The sequence below is a fragment of the Perca flavescens genome, chromosome 19, assembly GCF_004354835.1.
Source record: "Perca flavescens isolate YP-PL-M2 chromosome 19, PFLA_1.0, whole genome shotgun sequence".
Classification (NCBI taxonomy): Eukaryota; Metazoa; Chordata; class Actinopteri; order Perciformes; family Percidae; genus Perca; species Perca flavescens.
In genome coordinates this window covers 4,078,563-4,095,895 of record NC_041349.1, presented here as the reverse complement: position 1 = coordinate 4,095,895, position 17,333 = coordinate 4,078,563, and the positions used below count along the sequence as shown (strand labels likewise).

Below are 17,333 nucleotides of genomic sequence, written 5' to 3'. Positions count from 1 at the left end.
GGATTGGTTATGGTTAGGGTAAGAATGTCAGGGTGATAATATTCCAAAAAGGTGTAATACATGAGTAGTATAGATAACTGTGTGTAAATATATGCCAAGGTACTGTAAATGCACAGGGGTGTAAATAGCATACATTGATATTTGTACCAGACGGGGTATTAATAGAACACATTGCTGTGTGCACCAGCGGGGTGCTAATAGCATTCATTTCTAATTTCACCAGGGTACGAATAGCACTTGTAATTGTACCAGGGGTGCAAATAGCATACACTGCTAAAAGCGGCTAAACTGGCCACTTTTGATTATTGTTAAAACCCCACCATCTCCCAAATTATACATTTGCGCGTATTTGTGGACCAACTCAACTCTGACAGATTGGGGAAGTGATAGTGGTCATGTAATATTGATTAATTTGTAATGTATTATTATTATTATTGTTGTTGTGAAATTAGTGTTCATATACGAGTAATGTATTGTCTTTCAACAATTTCAAAAGAATATAACAATTTCCGAAAAATATTGTTAAAGCTTGTGTCATCTGGTGCTCCCCACTGGTTGTGAATGATTGGTGACCCTGGGCACTGGCCCACTTGCCCTTATGGATAATACGGGCATGCTTTTATGTCTGCCTTTTAAATGTAAATATGAACAGTACTGAATAGTCAAACACAACAAACATAATTTTTGACCTATTTATTGTAATCAACAGTTGACAGAGGATGCATGTTATCGACAAGATACCCAGCAATCAATGTATTCAGCTCTGCTTGGCTTATCGGCAGCACTGCAGTCTGTGTAAAATCTAGCTTTGGTTGTTTGCATGGAGTGGTGCCTTCAGCCTCCGTAGGGCTGGGGTCTTTCGCTACTAGCTTTATCGAAGCATGTTCAACAGGTGCTACATAAGATTTGATTGCTACTCTTAGATGTGCATAGGTTCTTTACACCTGCAAATAATTGACAACTCACCACTACATTTTTGTCTTTAATTTCGATGAGCGAAAAATAGGCTAATGTCTGTCATATACGGTAGTTAGAATGCGCCTGCATTTACACTGTGGTATATACGGTAGCACCCACAATGTCCTGCGATGTTAGATCAGTAGCAGCTAAACTAGGCCTATTATATCTGTCTTTTTGTCTGCAAGCGTTCATTTTTCACAAAAGAGAGTAACGTGAGTAACAAACTTATTAAAATTTAATTTTGTGATGGGGAAAACGGAAGTGGATACAGTGTGGCATGGGTTTGGTTTGGTCTGTGTTGTGGTTGAATAAAGTGAGACGTTCAGTGCCGTCTGGGTTCCAGTATTGGAAGTCTCTATTTTACAGACAACCCTGAGTCAAGACAATATAAGAAACCTTCGGTTACATTTATATTGTATTCAGAGCACATTATTTTCTTTTTCCACTGTTGGAGTGTCACTTGTAAACATCAGGTTCCTCCCATTACGCCAGGGCGCCATCTTGTGGCGTCTTGTGAAAAGGACAGGTTTGATATTGGCAGTGTCTCTGTGTTAGTGCCAAGGTTACAAGTTCATGAAAGGACTCCTGAGCTCCTGGCTTCACTACTTTCTTGCCCTCAGTTAAACTTATACTGTAGCTGTGAGTAACTCTTTGTATGAATGCAGATATTAAAGGTTGTTTCAGAGGAAAGTCTAGTATTAGTTGTGAATGTTAATGTTTAAACACAAACAGGATATAAGATGGATTACTGAACAGGGGCCCAAAATGTCAGGGGCCTCCTGGGCCTTCACCTGCACAATGTCACTCAACAACACACCAACTAACCAAGATATAAAACAGAAGTGCTAATAAACAGTGTAATCACACAGCTCTCACTACTGTTGGTGCTCGGAGCAGCCATGATGAATTGTGATGTCTGATTTGGTGAGGTTCTTCTCTTGGTGAGGACCAACAGCAGTCGGACAGCCAGTAAAAGCCTCCTCCTTCCTCTTTATATACCACTATGTCACATGTCAGCTGCAAGGAAACAGGCTGTTGGATATGAGAGAAGTGAAGTTATGATCACATTGGAACAAAGCACAGAGAGAAACGATGCTCATCATTTTATTTTATTTGATCTGAAGAGATTAAAAACTTGGCATCTAAGACCTGAACAACAACACGACTTACAGCGGAACGGAGCATTACAAGAAGCTGCAAGTTTAAACTTGTTTCATCGCAAATCTTTGGACTGAACTGGGCTCAGGTTAACATCCTCCATCTACAGGTCAAACTAGAACATGTGGAGATCCACAGGGAAGCTTTCTGAGGCTTCCACTGTTTCTGAGTTATATCAGTTCAGAAGTGATGCTCCGTGGTGACAGCAGGGATTACATCATCATGGTCTTCATCCAATCCCTCCTCAGCCTGGGTGAGCGAGGTCATCACCACGGAGACGGGCAGGTCATTTTCCTACAGTCAGAGCAGGTTAAAAAGAAAATGTAGATAATTGATCAGCTGTTAACTGATCAACACCAGAGTGGTGGTGTGAGATTGATTGATTGATTGATTGATTGTAAGGTCAGTTAATGATTCAGAGTGTTACCTGTGGTCCTGTGTCGATATAAACACACCATGATGAAAGTGGAGATGCAGTACGGACAGAACACCACCAGGTGGCAGACCAGTCTGATCACAAGGGGGAGGGGGTCTAAGACTGGGGGTGGAGCTGAGGTTGTTTCAGGGGCCGGTGGCGAGCTCGTAGGAGGTCTTGTGGTCTTTGGTGTCCCTGTAGAGAGAATCAGCTGTCAGGTGAATATCTGGATGAATGAACTCCTGAAATCAAAGGTAACCTCCTCACCTGTGACAGAGACCCAGCTGGGTGGAGACTCTCCAACACTGCTGATGTTGCACTTGTAGAAGCCTTCATCAGACCTGGAAACATGGTGGATGGTCATGTGACCTGCAGGCTCAGTCCTGATGAAGGAGCCATCTTTATAGAAACCAGCTGGGAGGTTGGAGGACCTCTTTGTTCTACAGGTCAGAGTGAGGTCTTCTCCCTCCATCACAGGGAGGACAGGACTCTGCAGGATCACTGGTCCACCTCAACACAGAGACAAACTACAGCATGTCATCCATTCACACACAGCTTCATCAATACTGACTCCACAGTCTGATCTTATCAGTGACAGTGATGGTGATGCTGTTACTGGTTGCTCCCTCTCTGGACTCACACCAGTAAACTCCACTCTCCACTGGGGCCATGTAGCTGACTTTACAGGAAGAACCAGCAGATATTCCCCACCATACACCACACTGAGTCCTGTTTTTTTTAGTTGTGTTCCTCCTCAGAGTCCATCCAGCAGAGCTGTCGTCCTCCTCACAGCTCAGAGAGACAGACTGTCCTTCAAACATCTGAGAGCTGCTGGGACTCACAGTCAGAGAGACTGGAGGGAGGAGAATGTGTTGTGGTTTAAAAACTAGTTGTTGATTTTTACTGCTGTTTTTCCTTCATCTGTTGATCACCAGTTTAAAGACTAATGGGCTGCTGAGATTTACAACAAACCAAAATGTAGAACTTCTAGTTTGATGAAAAATGAGTTTGGTATTGAGAAATATGTAAAATATAATCTGTCCAATGTGAAAAGATGTGTGTATGCTGCTGTAATGTAAATAGGTGTGGGATGGGCCATTTAGTGGCATGACACATTAATACAAAATATATCATATCAAAGCTACTGTGACAATCACTGCTTTGGACAAAGCCTGGCTGGGCCTCTGATACTTCACATTCATTATCTGGGACACTCAAGGAATCAGCTCATTTCTTTACTCTTGCAATAACTGATCTAAATTGGGAAACCTTCATTCATCTTTGTTCCAATATCTTAACCTCATTGTGTGTGATGTTTTTCATCTTTCTCGTTTTCTACTTTTGCCCACAACAAGTATCTCTACATTAAAACTACTGAGAGTTTCAAAGGGATGTAGTTAACCATATCTGGTATTCTGGGGAGTTTCTGGATATAAAGGAGTGTGGACGAGCCGGCGGATGTAGATGTAGGTGAGATGTATCGTTGTTCATGTGCAGGTTTGATGAAAACCAAACTTTTAACTAGAGATGGTCCGATACCATTTTTTTTCGAATCGGTGCATAAACTCCAGTATTTCCGATACCGATACCAGCGTTTTAGGCAGTATCGGAGCCAATATCAGTATCGTAACATCTCTACTTTTAACACACTCATTGACAACTTGTTCTATGCATGCTAAATGAGGCCTCTGGCTTCTCAATGATAAAATGCTCTATAATCTCAACTTGAACACTTACACTATCCCTCCACACACTATAAAATTACTCTTAACGCAACCTTTTCTATCAAGAAAACAGTGTACTGACCTTGGTTTGTTGGGAATCTCAGCAGTGAGGTCAGAACTGAAGAGATAACACACTTTGGTTAGTTGGAGTTTGGTTTGGTTCAAAGTTTAATAATAAACGAAAAGAACATGCTAAAAACTGGCTTTAAATCATTTACACAATCTTTTAAGATGACATTATCATAATTGTAAACTGTAAAAACCAGACTATAGATATATCAGTTTTCCTTTCATCTTGTATTTCTTTCTAGGTATTGACGGATTATCGGGACGTTTTTTGGCAGTTTGCAGATCATTGTTTTATTTCCCTGATAACCGATGAAGTTAATTAAAAGCATTCTACTTTGGCTCGGCTCCAGCTCTGTATGTATGTAAATACCTTAAAAAGTGTGTGACGTAATGTCCCGCCCGGATTATGTTGAACGTTTCCATCCATCCATCCATCTTCGTCCGCTTATCCGGTGTCGGGTCGCGGGGGGAGCAGCTCCAGCAGGGGACCCCAAACTTCCCTTTCCCGAGCAACATTGTTGAACGTTTCTAATTTATTAAATAATTGCTTAAAGCAAAGTTTTGTGTTGGAGTTTGTAACAATCCAAAATCTTAATTTTGACTTTTCATTTTAACTGTAAATGCAAATCAGTTCCAAATATCGGTTACATTAACTACTAATAATAATTGGTATCAGCCTAGAAAAACCAGTATTGGTCGATCCCTATTTCTTTCAGCTGATATTTTTCAGAAACACAGTTTACTTACAGAGCAGCCAGAGTAGAGATGTGTCCTCCATCCTAACTGTTGGTGAAATGATGTCTTGACTAATTTTAAGTGTATATCCGCATCTAGTAAAACTCTTCTTCCTTCCTCTGTGACTGACAGTGTTACATGCATGCATACATATTCTCATGCATAGAGATCCATATATACACATGCATGCATAACATGAGATGGTTTATGAGAATAAGGTCATATGAGTGTAAGTATGTTGTGCAAGTACAACCGTTTGAAACAAACTAATAATCTTGAAACAAAGAAAACTATCTATATGTAGGTGGCAGCAGTTTAGTTGCAAGTAAGTGAACACAACAACACCTCGCCACTGAAAAGGGGATCAGAAACAGACTAAAATAAACTGGGTAAACTACACATCAAGAATGCTACGGATGCTAAGTAGATTTTCACAAAAAGTAATTTGCCTTTGTGTTTTAGTGTGTTACCATCAAAATAAGAATATGTGCAAAATATTTGCTTTAAAGTTGTTGTCCGTAAGATTTGTTTATATTCGTTAATAATTAATGGTCTGCGTGACACCCTGACATGTTTACATCGTGACTTGTTCCTCTTGCAGTTAAAAAGTCTGCTTATACTGCAGCAGCTCCCCGGGCGTGAAGTGTTAAGAAGAATAAAAAAAAATTGTGAACATTTAAACTGTATTTCCCTTTAACTACTGCACTTTTGACACTTCTGTGATCAAATACATCAAATCAAACGGAGAGGTATGGCTGTTTTTCTTTGTCTCCATCACTTCATGGTGATGAAAGAAAATTGTAACGTTTCATATACAAACAGTACACGGACAACTGATGTTTCATACTTGCAGACTCCGTGTATCGTACTACTTCTGCAAATGACTGAGCATGCCTGCAGACAGGCGCTCTACACGTCACTGTTATAAACTGGTGTTATACACGGTACACAGTGTACACACTACCCAAACAACATTAACTACTTTTACATGCACACATGTAATTACAGAAAATGAGAAAGAAAGAAAGAAAAAAATAAGAGGATTTCCCTCCAAATGTGGAAATATAATGAGCTATTCCTATGAAAAAATATAAACTACAAAAGGACAAAACACTGACTATGTTTACATGCAAAAAAATACAGTTTTTTGTCTTTATTCCGAAGATTATTTACATGGAGTCTGGTGGTGATGGTTATGGTGAGTCCTATGTTTTCTCCTTAACTTCTTCAGGACATGAACACCTGTTTCCTGGGTGAAAGTCTTGTGTTTTCTCCTTAACTTCTTCAGGACATGAACACCTGTTTCCTGGGTGAAAGTCTTGTGTTTTCTCCTTAACTTCCTCGGGACATGAACTCTGCTCCCTGGCCTGTGTTTGTGTGCTGCTGATAGTAATAAATATGTGGAATACATACCATTTACAGTGCTTTACTTTTCAGAGCGATATGTACGAATGCTTCATAAGAACAGCCTGAGAAAAACACAGTAACCAAATATAAGTTACAGTTAAATTTACAGTTACATTATTGTTACTGTAAATAAAAACAAAGTACAAAAATACAGATTTTTCTACAATAAGTTACTTTTCAATTGCTGCCAGTAATGGACTGTGTGCCCTTGATTTTAGCCTTCCTTAGTTATGTATGTAAACAGATAGTGTACTGCATTTAATATAAATTACAACAAAAACTATCTCTGTCTGTCTGTCTGTCTCTGTCTTTCTCTCTCTCTGTCTTCACACTTTATCATCTTATTTACATTCAAAGTACAAAAGAAATCCCAAGTATCATAAAATCTGCCATGAATTTGCAACATGCAAAGAAGCACTCAACACACACTGGACTCCAGGTGAGTGGTCCTTCGTGTCAAAAATTCAAAAATGTATTTAGTTTCCAAAAGAATAGATTATGTAATCTCTTCTTTTATGTTGTTTATCACAGACGGAAGTCCAATAATCCAGACCCAAGAACTGAACCTTAAATTTAACAGCTGAAGACACAGATCCCGTCTCACGGTAAGTACGTCACAATGTTTGATAAATTCTCCATATGAGATAATAAACAAAGTCGGGAAGCAGTATATAAGCTTTAAATTGGGATTTTAGGACAGACAATTCAATACACACCAAATACTGACTTGACTTACATTGCTCTCAGTGACCCTAAAGGCCTTTTTATGGTTCTGCGGAGGCTCCACGCAGAGCTTTCGCCTTAGCCCACGTAAGTGGCCTGATGTTTATACGTGTGCGCTGGTGTGTGTCGAGCCAGCGTGTGTGTGTGTGTGTGTGTGGAGAGTGTGTGGTAGAGCGAGGGAGAAGTGAGAGAGTGACGGCAATTAGCCTTGGAGCGAGTACCAACTCTAGAGTCCTAGTGAGAGAAACAAAGTGTCTCCCCTGTTCTTTCTGACCACGGTGGGAAATCTGAAGCAGGAGCAGTTAACCCTCTCCTTGATCTCTTGTTGTTTATGGAGAAGGAGAACCAGGAAATGAGTCGAGGGGGGGGGAATGCAACGCTACCAAGCCACGGCCGAGAGACGTGTGTCGCTGCAACGTTTACTTACATTTTGTTTTAGGGTTAGGTTAAGAATACCAGTTTAGGCCAATCAGAGGTGAGAGGCAGAATAGGGCAGGACATGCCTTCGCTATCCTAGGAAACCCAAATTCCCGCCACCACAGGAGTTGTTACTCTGATAATATGTATCCTTAGTTTTAATCATCTATCGTCTCTCCCTCTGCTCCTCTTCCTCAGGCCTTCCTAACAACAGACATGTCAGTCAACTCATCTTCCACCAACGCCACCCTTCATTTAAAGTGGACAGAAACAACACACACAAACACACACACACACACACACAGACCTGGAACATCAACCACAACACACTGATGGTCAGACACAGTCACTGAGTTGGGTTATTAAAGGGGAACCTGGACCATATTTTCCAAAGTTTTTGCATCTAAATGACTGATTGGATCAACAATATTTGAAACTGGTCCAGTGTTAAGCTAGAAAGAAGCTGCAATGTAACCCTACAGGACACATGTTCAGAATCAGTATTTTCCCACCAGACTCCATGTAAATAATCACTACTTTTATCATCATAAAACACACTTCATTCAAAGTTGACAGAAACCAAATAAAACTACCAAAAGCCATCTTGGTTCATCTTTCCACTGTTCCAACAATCCTCTGGTTTGGTTGAAATAAACCCTTAATTCACCCATTTACATGTGGAGATATGCTGGCTCTATATACGCTAAAAGTCCTGATTATTTACATGGAGTCTGGTGGAGATATGCTGGCTCTATATACGCTAAAAGTCCTGATTATTTACATGGAGTCTGGTGGAGATATGCTGGCTCTATATACGCTAAAAGTCCTGATTATTTACATGGAGTCTGGTGGAGATATGCTGGCTCTATACACGCTAAAAGTACTGATTATTTACATGGAGTCTGGTGGAAATATGCTGGCTCTATACACGCTAAAAGTACTGATTATTTACATGGAGTCTGGTTCTTACTCTTTAAAACTACCCCCTTGATGAAGAAACAAAAAAGGGGAAAAAAGCGCCAAAAACATGGAAAAAAAAGTGCCAAAAACGTGTCACACACACACAGAGCAGAAAGAGACCGTGCAGCTTTTGTTCTTAGTGGACATGGGCATACACGTTTCCTAGCAACCTTCCTCTGAACAGTACCATCCATCACAGAGAGTGTGTTGTTGATCTCACCTGTCTGAACCTGAAGTGGAGGATCATGTTAGTCACAACCAGCATGCACCTGTTGGAGAAGTAACATGGCAGCAGGTGTCTTCTTCTTCTTGGCGAATCACCGCCACCATCTGGTGTGGAGGGTGGATCAGGATATCTAATATTAAGCTGTGGACAATCTTCAAAAACTAAACTAAAATAATATCTGTTTACACCCATTTTTTGAGTCCTTTTGTAGAATATTTATTAAATCACACTGTATTTATCTTTGTGAAGTTTTGAATCAACTGCATTTTTTCTTTCTCATATTTCTGAATGGTGTTTGATTTGCATCACTTGTGGCTAATATAAAAGTGTCTAGTGTTAATAAAGAAAGATGTCGATCATGTGCTGAGGCTTTGAGATAAAGAAAGCATGATGTAATGCAGTCAGACAACCAGCAGGAGGCAGCTTCACTCTATTCTACAGAGGATCATTTCACTGGGAAGTCTCTTATCTCACTCAGCATCTCTATCAGAACTCAAACACTGATAGTTTTATAGTATGTAGGAGAAGAAGATACATATTTCCAACGACTTTAGATCTTGGGTTAAAGTGTCTCTTTGGAACCGACATTTGTCTCAGAGAGGGGAAACATTGGGGAATATTTCATTCAACAAGAATCCAAACATGGAAAGTTAAATATATATATATATATATATATATATATATATATATATATATATATATATATATATATATATATATATATATAGAGTATAAATAGTGTGACGGTGCAGAGAGGAAAGAGGTAATAAACTAGACTGAGGTCAGTCAGTGCTCTGTGTGTTTGTCCGATCAGTAAAGATGACTGAGTTCAAGCTGATAAATATTTGGAATTAAAAACATCTAATGTTCGTCTTACAGGGACAGACCATGCAGTGTTTATCAGAGAGAGGAGAAGGAGATTATCATGCTGCTGCTGATGCTGCTCAGAGACAGGCCTGATGTCTATGTGTTTCATGGGTTAACACACTCAAAGTGTCCCTTTCCTCCCACTTTGCACATTAAACAGTCCTACCCCAAAACACACTGTATATGGTTTTTATTATGAAGGATTTTAATGGAGGATGGCAGTGTTATTGTGGCAGACTTCTCTATTGATTTGTCTGTGTGCGGTGAACTCATGAAAAAAAAAAGATGCACATACTCTGTACCATGCATTAGATGACCTGCTTCTGCAGCAGCCAGATGCCCTGACAGGAAACTAAACTAAGACCAACATCCCGTCTATCTCTTTAAGCAACAGCACAGTCAGTATTAGAATCTCCTGATCAGATCTGAGTTTAGCCTCAATATTTAGAAGTTAAAATGGTTTTATCATCGAGTAACTTTAGAGCTCAAACTGTGTTTGGGGTTAGGGTTAAACAACCTGTTCAGGGCCGGACTGTTGCACTGGACAGATATTTAAAAGATTAGTTCATGTTTGACTCACTTCACACTTAGTAAAACCTGGTTTCAAATAAATTACCTTATTAGGAGTCTAAACAGAGTTATTGTGAATGTGACAGTGGTGCTGTTTGTCTGTGTTTTGTTCCCCCTAAACCAACCACATCCTCTGTTTCAATCACCATTCTCAGCAGCTTCGCACGCATCAAGAAACCATAACAGAAAGCTTCCTCAAAAACCTCAGACAGCCTGTAAGAGATCACAATGTGTTGTACAAGTACTCAATTAATGTTATGTACTAACTTTCTTTTCATGCCACTTTCTACTTCTAGTCAGAGTGAAATACTCTGTACTTTTTGCTTGGTTACGTGTATTAAATTGTGAAGGTGTTCCTTTGGGCTCTGGGTGATTGTGACGCCATTTCCTTGGATAATTTTTAAAAGCATTAATATAGCTTACAGGACAAAGAAAGAATTCCAAGGTTGTGATTTGGCACGATGGCTCTTATTTCTACCATAAACTGGACTGACCGGTGACACTGTAAAACGACATTCAGCAAGAACCAGTGGCCTTTGAAACATTGTTTATATGATAAACAGATAAAATGATTAGGTAAAGTCAGCCAATCTCCACCCTGAAGCCCAGCCACCCCTGTGCCTGGAGAAGCTCTAAAGAGGCAGAGGAACAAGTTGTTCTGCAGGCACCCCAACTATCCTCCACCCCCGAACAGTTCCGTGTACACGTCACAGGCTTAGGAAAGACCTGAATCAAACAGGTCTGGAAGAAACACAATGGGACAGACTGAAAAACCAGGGTGCATCCCTTCAGAGACAACGCACCTTACCAGCCCCCAATCTTAAAGCTTTAGTGCGTAACGTTTTAATATTAATGAACGTCCGTTACATTCAAGCCATTACCAAATGACTTGCTACAAAGTTAATTAAGACTATCAGCTCCACACAACCCTCTCTGTATATCTCAGTATGACTACGTCCAGAAGATTGTAGCATCCGGCGACTTTCGCACGCAGAAACTTGAGTGAAGAAAATGAACTCTTCTGAAGAGTCCATCATGGTTTTTAATCCTCCGTGTCCTCCTTGGTTACTAGCAGCTGTGTGGGGGAGGGGGATCATGTAAGGCTTGTATTATGTGGACGCACCGACAGTGTTGTTGTCATTACTTAGAATTCCTCATAGGGTCGACAGAAACTAAGCACTAAAGCTTTAAAAAATATGTCAGTGTCATGCAACAGTTTATTCAGAACGCGGTACCCGAGATGCAAAAGCATCTGCAATAAATGAAGCTCAGCGTAAATTCTTAAAGAAAGACTTCATATACCTTTTCCATCACTCATAATGATCAGCTGTTTCATGGTACGTCACTTGTCAGTAGTAATCAGAACAGCTGTGTCGTTGTTTGTTAAACCAATCAGGGTCGGCCATTTGTCGACGAGCCTATCACAGCTTGATACCCTGCTTTAAATCTGCTCTCTCTTCCACGGTTGGCAGTTGTCGTTTCAGGAAAGAGAGTGCGTGCGTTTCCTGACCGGTTGCATGGCATTCCTGTTTACGCTTTCTTTTGTGCTTTTTTTGGCTGCTGGATCCGGGGTCGGATGGTCCTGGCGGTTGTTTGGACGTGGAGGCTTCCACGGGTTCTCCGGACGGCGTTCGTCAGAGCTCTAGACTGACCACCGTCTCTGGTTAACTTTCGGGGGAGGCTGACCGGTTGTCTTCTGGGCTTCGGGATCGGTGCGTCGTGACGGCTCCGGGTGTGCTTTCACCGGAGCTTCGGGAGCTGGCTGCTCTTGCCGACTGCCTGTCGCCAGCCCCGTCTGTTGCCACGCCGGTTGCAAGTGGTCGTGGTCGGAATCGAACCAAGAAGGCGGATCCGCCTGCCAGGGCCCCGGCGAAGAGGAGAGCTGCGGGGGCACTCGGCCTGCCGGCTGCTACGGCTGTTCCGGATTCCGGCCTCATCCTCGCATCACTGCAGTTCCTCGCCAGCTCGATGCCATGGAGGCTAGGATGCGGGCTGTGGAGAGGATGGCGGGTGGCGGCGTGTCTGGTACTGTTACTACCGCTCTGGCTTCTCTGTCTGTGCCAGCGCTGGTTGGTATTCAGCCGGTGCCTTCGCCTTCCGTGGAACATTGTCATTCCTTGGCTACTGCCGTACCATCTCTTTCCCTAGGTAGGCCTTACATCCCTGTGTCCCGTGATGTTAATCTGGTGAGCCTTATTTTGCCGTCCCCGGAGTGTGATAAGTCTCTGGTGGCGGGGGATGGGTTTTCGGCGGTGGTTAAGTCCGCTGACCCTCGGCTGAACAAGGATCTTTCCTTTGGGCAGTTTGTTGTTGGCGTTTGGTATATTTCGGGACGTTATTTGTTCCGTGTACCCCGACCGGAGGGTGGAGTTGGATTCTTACCTGGCGTTGGTGGGCGATTTGTTCCTGAGGTACGGGAGGAACTATTTTTTGCAGTACCGCTCATATTGCCCGTGCCAACGTTCGCCTGGACTGGTCAATTCTGGACACTGAGATCCTGGTTATGGTCGTGGGGGGTGCTCAGGCTATTATGTGTTCTAACTGCGGGGCTTCAGGACATGTTGCTTCGCTCTGCCCTGGGGGTGTGGGGCAGCCTGCCGGCCCGGCCCAGTTGCCCCGTGGCGGTCAGCGGTTTCCCGTGTCTGGAGTGGATGCTTGGGGGCGCCAGGTTCATACGTCCAACAATAATCCTATTTGTAATAATTTTAATGAAGGTGTGTGTACTTATGGGAATTGCTGTTTTCTTCACATATGCAGCGATTGTCGGGATGCACATCCCAGGTCTGTCTGCCCACGGCGCCCCGCCCCTCGCCGGAAGCCTCGGGTTCAACCTCAAACTGGTTCCAAGACATTCTGAAGCTCCACCCCTCTACCCCATTAAACTTACATGTATTGGCATCTGAACTGTCTAGTCATACTAATTCTGTGTTTGTTGATCATCTGCTCTCTGGGCTTTCCCAAGGGTTTCGGGTGGGCGTTCTCGTCGATCCTGAGGTTACATATGTGGCTAAGAATCTTCTTTCGGCTGTTTCTGACCCTGATACGGTGGGCAGGTTGGTTGCGTCTGAGGTTAGCAAAGGGTATATAGTGGGGCCGTTTGATTCCTCTCTGTTTTCGGTGTTTCGCACTAGTCCTTTGGGTGTTGCTACTGGGAAGTATTCTGGGAAGAAGCGCCTTATATTTGATCTGTCCACGCCGCGCTGCGGGCCCGTGTTGAGTGTTAATAGTCTCATTCCACCGGTCCCTTTCTCCTTTCATTATGCCACTGTTGATGACGTGGTTAAACTTATTAAGTTGGCGGGGAGAGGGGCTTGGCTCTCCAAGGCTGACATTACTGATGCCTTTAAGATAGTCCCTATACATCCTTTGCAGTGGCCTCTTTTTGGTGTCAGGTGGGATTCCAAATACTATTTTAGTGTGCGTCTGACGTTCAGGTGCCGGAGCAACCCGTGCATTTTTAATCATGTTTCCGAGGCGCTTTGCTGGATCCTGCTTAAGAGGGTTGGGGTTCCTTCGGTGATTCATTTGCTGGATGATTTTCTTCTCGTTGACCCCCCTTGGGATAGTGTTGGGTCGTTGGGTAACTTGAGACGGTGTTTTCTTTCCCTCAGTGTCCCTCTGTCTGAGGCTAAGACTGTTGGTCCTGTTACACGGTTGGAGTTTCTGGGCATCACCCTCGACTCGGTGCGCATGGAAGCGTCCCTTCCGGTTGAGAAGTTGGAACGCATTTGCGCCATTGCTGCTTCCTTTGTGCCTGAGTGTCTTGTTAATAAGCGGCAGTTGCTCTCATTGCTGGGGCATTTGAATTTCGCTATGCGTGTTATTCCTCAGGGGCGGTCTTTTATCTCGCGGTTGCTGGATTTGGCATGTTCGGTGCCTGGGTTGCATGATGTGTTGTCCCTGGATGACGGGTGCCGGTCTGATTTGCGTTTCTGGTCTCGACTTCTGGCTGACTGGAATGGCATTTCTTTTTTCTACGACGATGTGGTATTTTCTTCTGATTCATTGCGGTTTTACACGGATGCTGCCCCTTCCGCAGGGGTTTGGGGGGTATTTTCAAGGGCAGTGGTTCGCTGGCCACTGGCCTCCCACTTTTTCCCCGGCGGATTCCATTGCTCTCTATGAGATTTACCCGATTGCTATAGCTTGCCGCGTCTGGGGCGGTCTGTGGACACGGAAGCGGATTTTGGTCCTGTGTGATAATCAGAGTTTTTAGATAAAAAGAGCAGAGAAGAAGACAGAAAGGAGCTGAGGGGAAGCACAGGGAAAATGGAGGACACTGAGAGTGAAGAAGCACATGATGGAGGACACAGAGTGAAGAAATACAAGAGACCAACAGGAGAACATGAAGGAGGACATGGAGAGAATGAGAGCACCACAGATGGAACGGAACAGGCAGAGCAGCAGACAGAGAGGAGTGGATGGAGGGACACAGATAGAGAGAGCCACAAAGGAGGCCTGAGGCTACACCTGAAAACTCCAACACCGACTGCAGCAGTGGGAGAAGGTAAAACTTCTCCCTCCCACGTAAGTCTCTTTTAAGACCAGTGTTTGTTGTTGTGTATTGTACGAAGCGGTGGCACTTTTAAAGGACGTTTGACTGGCCTAGAGTTGTCTTTTTACAGGCTATGCCCCAGGAGAAGAGCCAAACAACAAATAAGCTGGTTGCCAGCGGAAACCTGGCCATTTTAATCTCCAACTCCTCTCTGCTGTGCCTTTATTTTAGCTTGATTTTAGTTGTTTTTGGTTTGTTTTTAAAATTCTTTTAAAAAGGAATTTTAATTGTTTTATGCTTTTTTTTTCTTTTTCTTTTTTTTTCTTTTTTTTTTATAAATTGTTATTCCTCAATTGGTTTTTACTCACGGTTTTTGAATACACTGGTTTAACTGCTCTACCCTGGATAATAAGGACCTGTTTTAATCTTTTATCACAAATTGGAAATTTTGTAGTTTTTAAGCGGTCCGAGGCCTCGAGCAAAAACCTAGGTGGCGTTGTTGGCCCCTCTACACAAATTTTATTATTCACACGCCCCCGGCCCTTCTTACATTTACTTCATCCTTTGCACTGTAAAAATCTCAGAATAAATTATATTAAATCAGCTTTTCTTTTATTAACTCTTGAGTGTTACCAGAGAAACACACCGTAATGGGAGCTCTGTTTTTAACAAAGACCTTAAAGAGGAAAATTATAATGAGATGCTGAAGGTTCAAGAGCAATAACAGTAAAAACTCCTTTCTTCAATGTGCAATAACTCAACTTAATTTAATCTAATGTAGGTTTCATTATGGAGATTTCTCTGGGAGTGTGTAAATTTGTGTTGTGTATATTGTATGTATTGGAAACATTCTTGCACTTTATGTATTTGTTTTGTTGTCTCTTTGTTATTTGTACGTTGTTTGCTGTCTGTGGTTTTTATCTTGCGCTCCTGATTGTAGATCAGTTTTCCCATCTGGGATAATAAAGGAACTGAACTGCAGGTGAGAAATCCAAAGACACCGAGGATTGAACCCCGTCTGGCGGTTACTTGGAGCACCGGTGGTTCAGCAGGCCCAGATTCACTTACTTGCACCTAACCCTATAATAACACATCTTAGTTCATAACTCACAAAACATCCCCAGATTGTTTTTTAAAGGTCAGTTTGGAGAGCTGAGCAACAGTTGAACTTGTCGTGTCTTATGGTCAGCGTGGTGGACGGCGAGCATGCTCCAACAGTCTGGGAGTTGATCCTGATTGTGGTCAAAGGTAGACCGGCTCCAAGAACAGACTTCTTCTCTTCTGTAGCCAATCACTGCAAAAGGCCATGTTGATACAAAACCTTGGAGGCTCTCCGTGCAGCCGCCCAGGCCGAGGTTGGGATATATCTCCGACCTCATCGCCCCGACCGCGCTGACGGCAAGAAGCATGAAACCAGTCTGAGTGTTTGTGAAATCCTGGAGACATGTTGAACAAAGGTCTCTTCAGCTGACACCAGAGAACCCCCCATCAGATTCAGATCTTAGTCTTTCAGGATCACATCCTCCCCCCCCCCCAGTCTCTGATCCTCCTCTACACAGTGGCCCAATCCCAAAGTGAGCCCTGAGGACTAAGGACTAAAAACTCACAGACTTAATTGATCTCAGGTGCTAAGTGAGTGTGTGAGGCCACATGGGCTCAGATAGGTATAAGTGGGATTGGGACAGCACTTCACACGAGATGACATGTTACCTTGGCGACGTTTAATAAAAAAGATGTTGCTGGCACTTGCCGGTTTGGGAATTTTCATTTTAAGTTTGTTGCTTTCCACACGGCCAAGGCACAGGAGACGGCTGCGTGATTCCACATTATTTCAAGCTTTTGTTCTACAAGCTGGAAAACAGGTTGGTCTGTTCCGTGGCCGTGTGTCATGCTGTTGTTTACCTTTATAATTTCCGGATTTCCATACGGTCTCCGCGGTAAACGTCACAACGCTTTGAACTGTGGGTAATTCCCTTTGGTGAAGTCTGCATCGATGCAGACTCACGGAAAGGGCTCGGTAAGTGTGTACTCAAACCCTCACGCCCTTTGAAATTCCACATTGGGACAACCCTAAGCCCTTACGAATTTCGCGAGAACGCGCATCAAAGTCCGTGAGTCCGGACTTTGGGATTGGGCCATTTACAATATTAATAGCACACACACACACACACACACACACACAATATGAGGGTGGATATTTGGAGAGGCTTTATTTGTGTTCAAAGAATAAAACGCAATTGATAAAAGTAACAACTTGAGAATCAAAAAGTAGCAAAATAAAGTATTTATTAAAATAAGATAAAATAGTAAAGAAGTTTAAAGCGCATTAAGGTTTCTGAATGTTAAAACTGAGTTGTCAACTTCCATCATGTCTCTGATCGTCATTGTTTCATCCACTCATATTAAAAAATTAACTGCTTTCAAAGCTCATCACTTTGGTATAGTTCACATTTCACAACATGTCCTTAGCAAACATCATGTAATACTACTTCATAGATAATAAATCCAGTTTAAGGTCTTATTTAGAGACTGACTCGTCCTCTATGTTCCCCTGAGATATTCTGAGCTGCATCAGATGATTTTATAATTACAATAACAATAATCACA

The 17,333-nt window shown here is 42.7% G+C and overlaps 1 protein-coding gene across 1 annotated transcript in view; it reads left to right on the top strand.

The window, feature by feature from the left end:
• Positions 1-17,333, top strand: part of LOC114546120 (low affinity immunoglobulin gamma Fc region receptor II-like) — a 1,096,214-nt gene that overhangs the window by 772,470 nt on the left and 306,411 nt on the right. The window lies entirely within an intron of this gene.